The 13,295-nt window shown below is 34.3% G+C and overlaps 1 long non-coding RNA gene across 1 annotated transcript; it reads left to right on the plus strand.

Annotated features, from left to right (window-relative positions):
* The first annotated feature begins 7,525 nt into the window (after positions 1–7,525).
* LOC148936394 (uncharacterized) lies at positions 7,526–8,132 on the plus strand. The gene is made up of 3 exons (XR_016139571.1): positions 7,526–7,576; positions 7,664–7,797; positions 7,879–8,132. It is a non-coding gene; the product is annotated as an uncharacterized LOC148936394 (long non-coding RNA).
* Positions 8,133–13,295: the final 5,163 nt, after the last annotated feature.

Raw genomic sequence — 13,295 nt, forward strand, 5'->3', positions numbered from 1 at the left:
GGCCAAAGGTAGAAAAATAAATTTCTTGTTTGATACGGGCGCATCAATAATAAAATTAAAACATTTATTAGACCACGTCCTAATCTACGAGGAAAAAACTGAACTAACAGACATAACAGGACATGAGATAATACTGGGCAAAGCACATATTACGGTTCAACTATCGCGAAAAAAGATACGACACCCCGTATATATAGAGCAAGATAACGCGCCAATAGAATGCGACGCGATCTTAGGAGCAGATTTCATTTGGCAATATATAATTGCGTTCGACCCAAATTCTGTGCAATTTAAAAATACGAATTTTAAACTTTACCCATACAGGCGCGTAACTTTAGGGCCGCGCAGTGAAACAATCGTGCAAGTCACGACTAATCAAAACATAATCGGATTGACGAAACCGGAGGAAATGATACCTGGAATTTTTATTGGCTGTTGCCTAGTCGAACCGCGAAATTATACATGTCCAATCAGTATACTAAATATTACAGAAGAAGAAAAAATCGCTCAGGTACCGCAAATAATATTAGAAGAGATAGATATACAAGAAAAGATAACACAAGAATTTGTGAACACAATACAGATAAGAAGTAAAAAATTACAAAATTAAATTAAATTAAATTAAAAGTACAAAATTAATCTCTTGAGAAGAGCAAATAAACAATTCTTTACGCACAGAACATTTAAATAAAGAAGAACGAAAATCTGTACTAGAATTATGTCACGAGTATAATGATATGTTTCACCTAGAAGGAGACATATTAACGTGCACAAGACAAGCACGAAGTAACGAACAGATTCGTCACTAGTAAACGAACGATCTTACCGTTTATCTGAAAAGCATAGACGAGGTAAACAAACAAATTCAAGAAATGCTAATGCAGGAAATTATAAGACCGAGCATCAGCCAATGGAACGCACCACTATTAGTCCTGTCGAAAAAGACAGACGCTTCAGGAAAAATAAAATTACGAATTGTAGTACGAATAGTAGATTTCAGAAAATTAAATGATCTCACAATCGGAGATTCATTTCCGTTGCCCAACATAACGGACATACTTGACCAACTGGGCAACGCGAAATACTTCACGATTTGGACCTCGCATCAGATTACCACCAGATATGGCGGAGCAAGATAAAAATAAAACTGCATTCTCTACGCCATACAGTCATTACGAATTTAACAGAATGCCATTTGGTTTAAAAAACGCACCTGCAACCTTCCAACGATTAATGAATTCAATTTTAACGGGTTTGCAAGGAATTAAATGTCTAGTATATCTCGACATTGTAATATACGCCCTAGCCTTACAGAACACAACAAAAGATTAAAATTAGTTCTTCAAAGATTAAGAAAGAACAATCTAAAGCTCTAACCAGACAAGTGCGAATTCTTACAAAAAGAAGTAATCTATTTAGGACATATATTTACTGAAAATATAATTTCACCAGATCCATCAAAATTGCACGCCGTCAAAAACTTTCCTACGTCCAAAAAAGTAAATACGTGCAATCATTGGATTAGCCGGATACTACAGAAAATTTATCGAAGATTTCTCACGAATTGTAAAACCATTAACAAAACTGACAAAAAAGGGAGAAAAATTCGAATGGATCGAAACATAGCAAGATGCATTTGACACGCTAAAAAATAAACTAACAACGGCACCGATATTAAAATATCCCAACTTTACGAAAGAATTTCTCCTAACCACGGATGCATCGGACTATGGACGCATAGGAGCCGTCTTATCCCGTATATATAGGCGAGGTAGGTCAAGACCGACCCGTCGCGTATGCCAGCCGTGTATTATCACGAGCGGAACAGAATTATAATACGACTGAAAAAGAATTACTCGCAATAATATGGGCAGTAAAACATTTCAGATCTTACTTATACGGGACAAAATTCAAAATAATTACTAACCATAAACCGTTAATATGGTTATTCAACGTAACAAATCCCGGGTCACGTTTAGTCAGATGGAGATTAAAGTTGGAAAAATACGATTACAAAATAATACACAAAACTGGGAAAGCCAACGCTAATGCTGACGCATTAAACCGTGACGTGGCGGCAATAACAAAAGAACAACAAATTGACGACGACGTGTCAGAAAAATAATACGAAAAAGAAGATAAAAACCAAATATTATACGAGTGACGCACCTGTAGAACATCAGGGCGTTGAACGGACAATAAATAGAATACGATTACATCACAACTGGCCAAGATTAAAACGAGATGTTGAACAATACATCTTCAAATGTGAACATTGTTAGAAAAATAAATTGCGACGATGCTAAAGCATCATTAATGCTAACAGATACGCCATTAACAAAACCATTTGAAAAATGCGCGTTAGATATCGTAGGACCATTGCCTATAACGATGATGGGAATTGACATTTCAGAACAGCTTAACAAAATTTAACAAAGGAATACCGGTACAAAACCAAAAGGCATCAACAATAACAAAAGAGTTCGTGACAAAAATCATATTAGAATATGGAATCCCAGATAAAATCCTGACTGACCAAGGAACAAACTTCACCAGCGAATTATTTAAAAATACATGTAAACTATTAAAAATACAAAAATTGCAAACAACGGCCTACCATCTGGAAACAAACGGAGCACTTGAAAGATCACACCGGACATTAACCGAATATTTACGACACTATATTAACGACGATCAGACAAACTGGGATGAGTGGATACCATATGCGATGTTTGCATATAACACGATACCGCACACAGCTACCGCACACGGGTTTCACGCCGTTCGAACTGGTTTACGGGCATCAAGCACCGCTACCTACGGCCCTAACCATCACACAGCTCACCTAAACCATCATATACATACACATACGATGACTATGCCCAGGAACTCCGCGAAAGGATACGAGCCGCGAATCAAATAGCGAAAAAAAGTGTCAAAGAAAAAAAACAAAAAGCAAAGGAAAACTACGACAGAAAAATAAAAATACGCACATTCGAAATAGGAGACAAAATATTATTACACGACGAAACAGTTCGACGAGGGCGATTAAAAAAATTAGACGCATTATGAATCGGACCTTATGTAATTCTAAAAAAAACGGGCGATGTAAATTATAAAATAAAAATGGGCCACCGAACAATAAACGTACACGCGAACCGAATCAAAGCGTTCGTCGAAAATTAAAAAGAGAAATAAAATAAAAGCGCATAAAATAAAATTATAAAAATAAAAACAGTGGGATGTACCAACACAGGAATCTCAGCAATACAGTCAATAATTCCCAAGACAACACTATATAAAATACCACAAACTAACAATTACACGAGTAACTAAGTAACTAAGTACACTACAAACTACACTACACTACACACGAATCACGATACTAGGCTCCAGGAGAGCGGCCTCTTGCCTCCGCGGGACCGCTGGGTTATCCCCCACATCGTCCTCGTCCAGATCGTTGGCTGGCAAACCCTCCAACGGATCATCCATCGGGTCATCTTCCATATTTACCTCTACGTCAGCCAAAATGGCCTTAGGCATGCAAATGAGTAACTCGTAGAGTTCTACAGACCACGGTAATTCTGTAATTCTACCGGGAGCATTATTGGTGACGAACCAAATACAATCCTCGCCGACGTGGAAAACACCATCGTTATAAAAACGATTCACAATCCATAATCACTCTCGCACGCGACGGAAATGCACCCGAACGGCAGGGTTATCCATAAACTCGTTGACTTCAGCATCATTTATTTTAATGTCAAACCCATCGTCATCGGACGATGCTTCCGCTGCACTATCATCGAACACCGGTGGCGACGCGTCGCGCTTAAAATTCTCACGAGAGCCCATGTCGATACGAGAAGGATGTCTCGATAACTGACGAGATGCAGTCAGAAGGCTCATCGCAAAAAGATGAAATATAAGAAGATTCACACGGAATACTCAACACCGATATAATAAAAAAGATAGACCAGCAAAAGTAATCGCTAAAAAAGACACTAGGAGAAATGATAAACGTTATAAAAAACAAGCTCAACAAGTCCAAAGGAGAATCTTCTTAACTAAGAAAGCGAAATAAGAATAAAGTAATATTACGCCAGGGAATACGATAAAAAAGAAACGCCGATTTCGAACACTGCAAACTCTTCATAAAAAATAAGAAATTTTATTTCAACATTGCAGAATAAAGATATGGATAACTAATGGAGTTATGGAAGGAGAAGAAAAATCACCATTTGAAATAGAGAACTTCAAACACCCCGGAATATACTTCGAGGAAATAGGAAAACTGAACGTAATCGATTCATTCTGGAAAATAGTTATAAGAATAGATATCTCACCAATCGAAAAACAAGCAGAGCAAATAGAAGAATACATTAAAACACACACAAGAATACTTAAAACACAAAACGTATGCACCATGTTACAACTTACAAACAAAGGGTCATGTCACAACTATAATAATATAATTGAAAATAACTACCAGCGATTAAAACATTTAACGAAAAGAATAAACTCTTTGTATAAGATACAAAATACGAAAACGAAACGAGGACTGATAGATGGAATAGGAACTATTACCAAGGCATTATTTAGAACAATGGACAATGATGACAAAATTAATCAACGAACAATTAAATATTCTACATAATAAACAGCAAACGACATAGCACATAATAAAGACAGAGCACATAATAAAAAATCAAATTAAAATTATAAATGCGACGATAGCGCATATAAACAATCACGAAAAGATAATTCAAAATAACGAAAATAACGTTTTAGCTGACGCAAAAATTAGAAACGACAATAACAGCAGAAATAAGTAGCGAAAACATAAAGGAACATTTTATAATTACCAACGCAATACTTGACGAATTGACATAACACGCGGAAGACACACTAGAATATTTAACTGCGATAAAAAGTGGAATACTACACCCGCGACTAATATCACTAGAAGAGATAATGGAAAATCTTAAGGAAGCAACCACACAAATACTTCAAGGATTATATTTAAAATAAAGGAAGAGGACTACGATAAAAAAAGTAACGACGATGAGCGCGCACTGCGACAAAATAGATGTTTATACAATCCTTTTCTCGCTAATTTCACTTCCAACGAAATACTAAACATAATACCGCTACCGGTACCACACAAGCAAAACATGTCCGCATTAATAGAAATAAACAATCCACTGATAGCCTTAGATACTGACAGACACACGCAAGACTGACTCACGAAAAGTTAAGACAATGTAAGATAATAAATGCAAACTATTTGTGCAAACAAATTTTCCCAATTAGCAATGCTAAGACCGATCCACTATGCGAAATAGATATATATATGTAGAAACCGATAACCGTTATAAAAATTGTAAAATTAAATACATATCAATAAAAAATAGCATATGGATAGCCTTAAGTAACTCTTGGTTATATTCTACACTAGCGAAACAAATTATTACAATCTCATGTAAAAATAATAAAGAAATGCGAAAAACTATTACAAATACGGGAAAAATAACATTATCAAATAATTGTAATATAGTTACAGCGGACGCGATAATATAATAAAATAAAAAATTACCAACTATGGAAAAGAAATAAAAACTTATCTATCAAATTATAACATTACCATACTGAGCGAAACTCTCAAGGCGGACAAAGAAGAAAAAATTAAATTAAAAGTAGTATAAGACTCGACAGATCTAATAGAATTAACAAAGAAACTAAACAAAATGAATAACGAAATAAACATTACCGAGATATCCCCCTTTTTTCAAAAATACTTTGTATATTCTAAATCAATAAGCAGCACATTAATAATAACCATCGCTATCATAATAATAACAATTGTAATAAAAAATAAAAAACAACAGAACACTACTAAACAAATACTAGTAGAGTTAAGTAGGAATAGTGAACTACGTACTATAGATCGCGCCATTAGAAGAAGTGAAAGTGCGCGATTCTAAACAAACGATTGTAACAAAAAAATGTACCGGGATGAAATTTTTGTAAAAGCGAAAACTTCGTATCTCCGTTTTCTTTTACTAACGGGAAGGGGGGGTGTTGTAACCAGACCTATAATAATAAAAATAGTCCGCATGAATCTCGGAAAAAGTCTTTCAAAAGACACAATGTGTGATCGCCGAAATTGCGATCAGTCTTTCGAAAGATCGCAGAAACACATCGCGCGAGAATATTGCGAAAAGCTTATTAGCAATTCCTAAATTTGATGATCGAACCGAGCGTGATATTGATCAATTAACATCTCGCAATCAATCGACGCAATCGATCGGAACGCAACTGATCGGGCATCGATCAATCTATATAATCGGTTACACAAGGCAGAATAAGAGGAATCGAAAATTACAAGTCGTTCGAAATCAATATTATAAAAGTCGCGCAAGAATTATGGAATATTATGGAATCCCGTCGCGAAGTTCACACGAGCCGTATTATCAGCAGCTCAGATGTCACATTCGGTCGTCGGCCGCCAGAGTAACGCGAGACGCGCTGAGCCGTCCGACGACGTTCGTATGTGTAAAGTAATTATAAAATAATTATAAAATAATTACCAAAGTTTAAAACCAAGTATTTGTGCTCTTGTTAAAATAAATCAATCAAAGTAAAAGAAAGTGCGTGTTAGTGATTTCAAGAGGACCCATTCCTTTCATCCTGCTCGGTGTTCTAACTTCTTAGGCTTGGCGAACTATCCCGAATATTAACGTCGTAGCCCATCCGAGATACAATACTTTATTTACCTTGGACAGGCCAATCCAATTGATTGCGCTGCAGAATATTTCGTAGTATATTTCCAGAAGATGAGGAGGTTTCATCACACCTTATCTTAAATGAAAAAAATGGAACAGGGGGATATAAATTGCGAGACAGTCACTTCGCACAAGCATGTCAAGATTTGTAAAAATATTATCAGTATTAATTATATTCTGTATTGATTACATTTACGCGTCAAACTTAATTGAGTATTGATTTGGTAACATTCTGAGATTTCTAGCTTTGTGGACACAAAGCTTAAAAAATGGAATGACTGTCATTGATTAGCCTTAGAACAACGGATGTTATTAAATTTGATTAAGGAACATGTAAATGTAATCATTAAATACATGACGATAACTAACAAAGGTGTTTCTTGTCGATTTTTCCAGATGCCATAAACTCTAACAAACATTTCCCCAATTCCAACAATGTCGAATTCCACGAAGCGCTGGAAAAGAAAATCTGAAAAGTCTCAAAACCAGGAAATGGCATTATAATAAAAAATGATAATTACAAAATAAATCGACCAAAATCCACCAAATCGACATCAGTGATTAGACAATGAAGATGAAGTCTGTATTTTTTTCTTCTTACTAATATACTAGTTCAGAATTTATCTTCTTCCAATGTGGAGGGAAAAAAGATAAACTCTGAACCAATGCCAGTTTAGCTAAAAAGATTTACAGGAAATTACAGGATTCAAAAACACGGAGGAAATCGAACACCAACTGGAGGAAAACACGAAGGAAACTGAGGAGACCGACGAAATGAACATTCAGCTCTTGTAAGAAAATTTTTTATTTTTCTAGAAATTTTATAAATTTATAAAATTAATTTATTAAGAAATTCTGAAAATTTTTATTTTTTTGAGAGAGGACAACATCAAAAATACTCAATACATAAATAAAAAGGACACTGACGAAACCGAGGACAATATGGACGACGACAAGATTCAGAAGATAACATAGGACGAAAATTTGCAGATACTACAAGAGGAAGAAAAAAGTACGGATTATTTATGGTAAATTTTGTATTTTTTGATATTTTGGAGAAGCAGTATTATTTACACTTGGATGTACTTCACAGAGAACGGCGGGGTGGAGCCATTCTCGCCCCTAATTCATTTGCTTTCTGTTTCAAGAGAAATAAATTGTTTGGTTATGCTTCACAGAAAAGGACGGGAATGAGGCTTTTCATATATAGGAAACACAAAGTAACAATAATATAATATCAATGTTATAATTTCTTACTTAAATATGTAACAATACAATATTCTGTACGCAACATTTAAATTGTTAAATGAAAAAATATAACATTGATGTTTTATAACTGTTACTTTGTGTTTACTGGATAATTTTTTTATAATTTATAATTCAATTAATTTGTTAATCATAATTTTAAATTTAAATTATAATTAATAATAAATAAAATAATAATTATTACTGTTATTATTAATTATTATTCTTTTATTTATTATTAATTACAATTTATATTTAAAATTATAAATATAATTATATAAATTAATTACATATTATATATTATACATATTATGTACATATATATATATATATATATATAAATATAATGTATATATGTGTATATATATATATGTGTGTGTGTATATATATATATATATATGTATATATATATATATATATATATATACACATATATATATTATATTTATATATATATATATATATATATATATATACATATATATATATATATAATATACATATATACATAAAACTTTTTTAAATTATACATGTAGTCTAATATAATGTGTACAATAAATGAATAAATGCTTTTTAATTATAATTAAAATAAATAATACTATTTTTTATAACCCTTATAATAACAAGAAAAAGGGTAAGAAAGGATAAAAGGGGGAGGGAAGCTGGTATGAAAATGCATACATACCAAAATGCATCCTTGTACTGGTACTCTACTGATACTATGAAAGGTACAGGGTATAATCATAATTTTATACACCCCTATCAAATACACAGTAGTGCTACGGTAGCCGTACCATATATTATACAAATACGATGTATTGATTATGTACATATACCGGCAGGAATAGGTCCTGCGCTCAGCGCGCGGTCGCTACACATACACACGAAGCGCGTACGTCCGTGTCTCCGCGGAGCACGAAGGAGATCGCGAAGCGGGGAGAAAAAAATAATGAGGGCAATTCGATGTTCCATCCTTAACGCAAGACGCGCGATCGAGAGAAAAAGCATAATCGGATGTGATACTGAATTTCGGTGTCCCATCGACACTAGTGCGAGACCGCGGTGTCTCTATACATTGTGCTTTTCCTAGGTCCGTGTCTTCGCGGGGCATGAAGGAGATGCGGAGCGAAGGGAAAAAATAGTGGGAGCAATTCGATGTTGCATCCTTAACGCAAGATGCGTTTTTCTTTCTTCCATCTCGTTCTGATTAATTATTGATTATTTAATAATTATTTATTTATTTAATTGATTGTAATATTGATTTTAATATGATTATTAATTGCTTAATTATTGCGTAATAATTCTTTTATTATATATTTTAAAAAAAGTTTTATGTGTAAAATTATAACTATCATTGCGAGTTTGGACATTGAATGTCTTATATCTATCTGAAGCAGTCGATATTAAAAATTATTTTAAAAAATAATTAATTCGCGAAGTTGTATTTAAAAATAAGGAAAATTAAACTTACAATATAGTATTCATTTTGAAAATATTTTAATTTTTACATTTTTATTTATTAATAACTTTTTATTGTTATTGAATATAATTTACCTTATTTTTTAACTATTTATGTCTCAATCAATGCGTCTCTTTCGCGTGTCGCTTTTTTCTTTGTTTTGCTAGGAAACCGCAATTGTTTTTCAACTGTTTTTCTTAATTCCTGCCGGTGCGTGTACGCATATAGTACGCACGTACGTGGTAGGTGTAGCGCCTTTGCCACCTATTTCTGCTTCGCCGCTTGACGCGCCCACCTCCGGGCGCCACTGTCCACCGAGGAAGCAGACGCTTGTACCACGACCAGCGTGATAACTTCCGCCTTCTTCCCCGTCAGCCGCATTGCGTCGAGCAGCCATTACGTGTCTCTTCGTGCCAGTCATCGGACGTGCAGCAGCCACACTGGCTGCTAGCGGAAGCTGTCTAGCGGAGGGAGAAAGAAAGAGAGATCCAAGTATCATCACTGCCGTCCGTGTCGTGCGAGTGCGTAACCGCCCTGTGCAGTGTCGCAATCTTAATATTGTCGGCGTCGTGCGACCACGTGCGACGTTCCGCACCTGTTGCGCCGGGTGTTCGTTGCATCTCTGCGCCTCCACCTCTCTCGTCTGCGCGCGAGACGCTAGTGCACCCGTTCTTTCTTTCTCGCTCACGCGTGACCAGCTGGTTTCTCGCTCTCTTTCTCGTTCGCGTGTGTGCTACCTCTTTCTCGCTCGCGTGTGATCCGCCGCGCTCTCTCTCTCTCTCTCTCTCTCTCTCTCTCTCTCTCTCTCTCTTGCATGCGATCGGCCATGTAATTCTTTCTCGCAAGCGGTATTATCCGCGATCAGCGTGCGTCTCATCCGCGTCCCATGTCTGTTCCGTTCCGTTTTATTCTGCGTTTTATTCGCGTTTTATTCGCGTCCCGTTTTATTCTGCGCTATTATCGAAATTCCGCGTCTCATGTTCTGCATCTCTCTTTCGCGCTCCGTTTTATCCGCGTCCGTGTTGCGCCTTGTCATTCGTCTGCATCGCATCTTTCTAGCTTAGTTTGCGTTTCATCTGCGTTCTGTGTGCGGCAGCTGCCTGCGATCTCCTGCGTTTTCGCGAGTGTTCTGCGTGGTCACGCAGCGTGCGTTTTCAGGCGCTCCATCTTTTTCTCGTGAGCGATCATTTTCTGAGCGCTTTTCCTATTTTTTTAGCATCTCTAGTCTCGAACGTTCCTTCGCGATCACGGTGTCCTTGCTGGCATTGTACGTTCCGCAAGATAACATTTTGTCACGCGCATTCCCCGTGTTCGCGTTTTTGTTGTTTAATTGGTTGAATGTTCCAGATATTATTTTCCGTTGTTTGTTCGAAATAAACGAGACCGAGTCAGAACTTCGCGAGTCGTTGCTGGCGACGGTCGAACTTCAAATCGTGGTGATAAAAAATTCAGTTTGCCTTGCAACCTTCCTGCTTCTCCGATTTTTCAGGGATCACCCAGATAACTAAGCGTGCGACTTCCGCACAAAGTATCGGTATAGTACTGTTACTGTACTGCCACGAGATGGGTACGGCGTAACTGTACATGATAGTAGTACAAAAAGTGTACATGATATTACAGTACAGTATATCGTCATAGTACCTGTAATGCATATTGTTTGGTACATATTGCATACTTAGGAAATGTATCATACTAATACCTGAATACCGTATATGAAACACCGATAAAATTATTGAATTTGATTATATTTTTATAATCAAATAATATAATATAATTATATAATTATAATATAATATAATATATATTATAATATAATATATAATAATATAATTATAATATATTAGATTAACTTTTCTGAGTGTATTTTATAAATTTGCCTGTGCTTTATTGTGAGTTATTTATATATATGTTTATGACAAATTATTTTTTATTTTTTTAGTTTTCTTTATAGATACAATTAATATATTATAATTTTATTTTAGTCATGCGATATCAGCTGACCATTTTTTTGTATAATGGGTATTTTTTGTAATAACTAAATAATAGAAATAAATATTGTGATTTATAAATATATCAATGTTACGTTTACATATTAATAAATTTCTTAATTATATTTGCAAAATATGTTTATTTTATAATTGTAATGCGCATGCGTATCCACCACGCGTAATTCTTCGACGCGCTCTTTTATAGAAACTCCGAATACATCTTTGCGCATACACAATACAATTATAAAATAAATTTGTTTGCAATTAAGAAATTTATTAATTTGGAAACGTAAAAATTAATATATTTATAAAGCACAAATAATTTTCTATCAATTACAATTTATCTGTTATCACAAAATCTGTTTATTACTATAAAACTAATTTTTGTCACAAATGTTAAATGTTAATAGACTGAAACCCGTAGCACATAAAAAAACTTAAGCAGTAAGACTTAAAAAAGATTGGGTTTATAATGACCGTCATCCGCTAACTTATGCCGGAATCGTAAAAAATTGGCCAATCACAATTGAATATGAGAAGAATAATTGATTCTGATTGATCAATTTTTTACAGATCCGACATAAGTAAACGATTATAGCCAACATAAATCAGTCTGTACTGTTTAAGCTTTTTTATGTGTCCTGCTCCTTATAATTAATCACAAATGATTTACAAACAAAATACACTCACAAGTTGACAGTAGCCAAGCATCGCTGATTTTGGTAACCTTTGAATATATTATAGCAAGGTAAAACAGAGACACATATTTTTCTTTATATGTACCTATACGGTCGTTAAGGGGATGAAACACTTTTTTGAAAAAAAAATTTCGAAAAAATAATTTTCGAAAAATCTGATTGCACTATTAAAATTGACATGTATAACGTACATAAAACTTTTTTTATATCTTTTACTATTTCAATTATTGTATTTGCTCAGAAATATAAAAGACCAATTTTTTCAAGGTTTAACATCTGACTAATGTTACTTATCGGAAAAGTTAGATATAATTAAATTTAAATTTTATTTAATTTCTATTAAATTTAATTTCTGTCGGCTATGTTTCATATAGGTTATGGCATAGTGAAACGGACTAAAACCTAAAATAAACATACATAAATATACATAAACATACATAATTAATTAATTTAATAACTTTTTATTAAATTATTCTAATTTAATATTGATTGACAATGATAATTTATTTTTTTAAATGATATAATGAGTTTGAGTTGCGATGCTATTTTCATCAGAGTTTATCTCAAAATGGATTTTATTTCTATTTTTTGGCGCGCAAGCGGCGCGACAGGACGAGATCCAATATCCCACATTGTCAATTGACCAGTTACATACTAGAATCTTCTGATTGATTAACTGTGCTGGTTGCCTTAAGTCGCAATATCGTGCATCAGGCTTAACGAGTTCCTCCCAGCGCGGTGATTTTGTTTTGTCATTGTTCTCGATGCTAACATTTTCTTATATGGACGTGTTTCTCTTACTCTTGTAATTTTTCGAATTATCATTTCAGAGGAATACGTCAGAGTAAAGAATAAAGAATCATTTACATTCACTATCTGAAGTAAGTAAATTTTTCATATAACAGTTAATTCGATAATATTAATATCATCTTTCTTTTAATATTATCTTTCTTTGGATTTAGCTCGGCGTCGTTTAAACCATTGGGTTTACCGTAATTTAAAACTCGATGTGAAATCTGTAGTTAAAGCTATGAAAGCGAAAAAAGAAGTAATCTACATATTCTTATAAATAATTTTTCTTCTAAAATTTGCAATGTGTGTATGTTGCGTTTGTTTCTTT

This window comes from Pogonomyrmex barbatus, unplaced genomic scaffold, assembly GCF_055798465.1.
Source record: "Pogonomyrmex barbatus isolate J1 unplaced genomic scaffold, ASM5579846v1 scaffold22, whole genome shotgun sequence".
In the NCBI taxonomy this organism is placed as follows: domain Eukaryota; kingdom Metazoa; phylum Arthropoda; class Insecta; order Hymenoptera; family Formicidae; genus Pogonomyrmex; species Pogonomyrmex barbatus.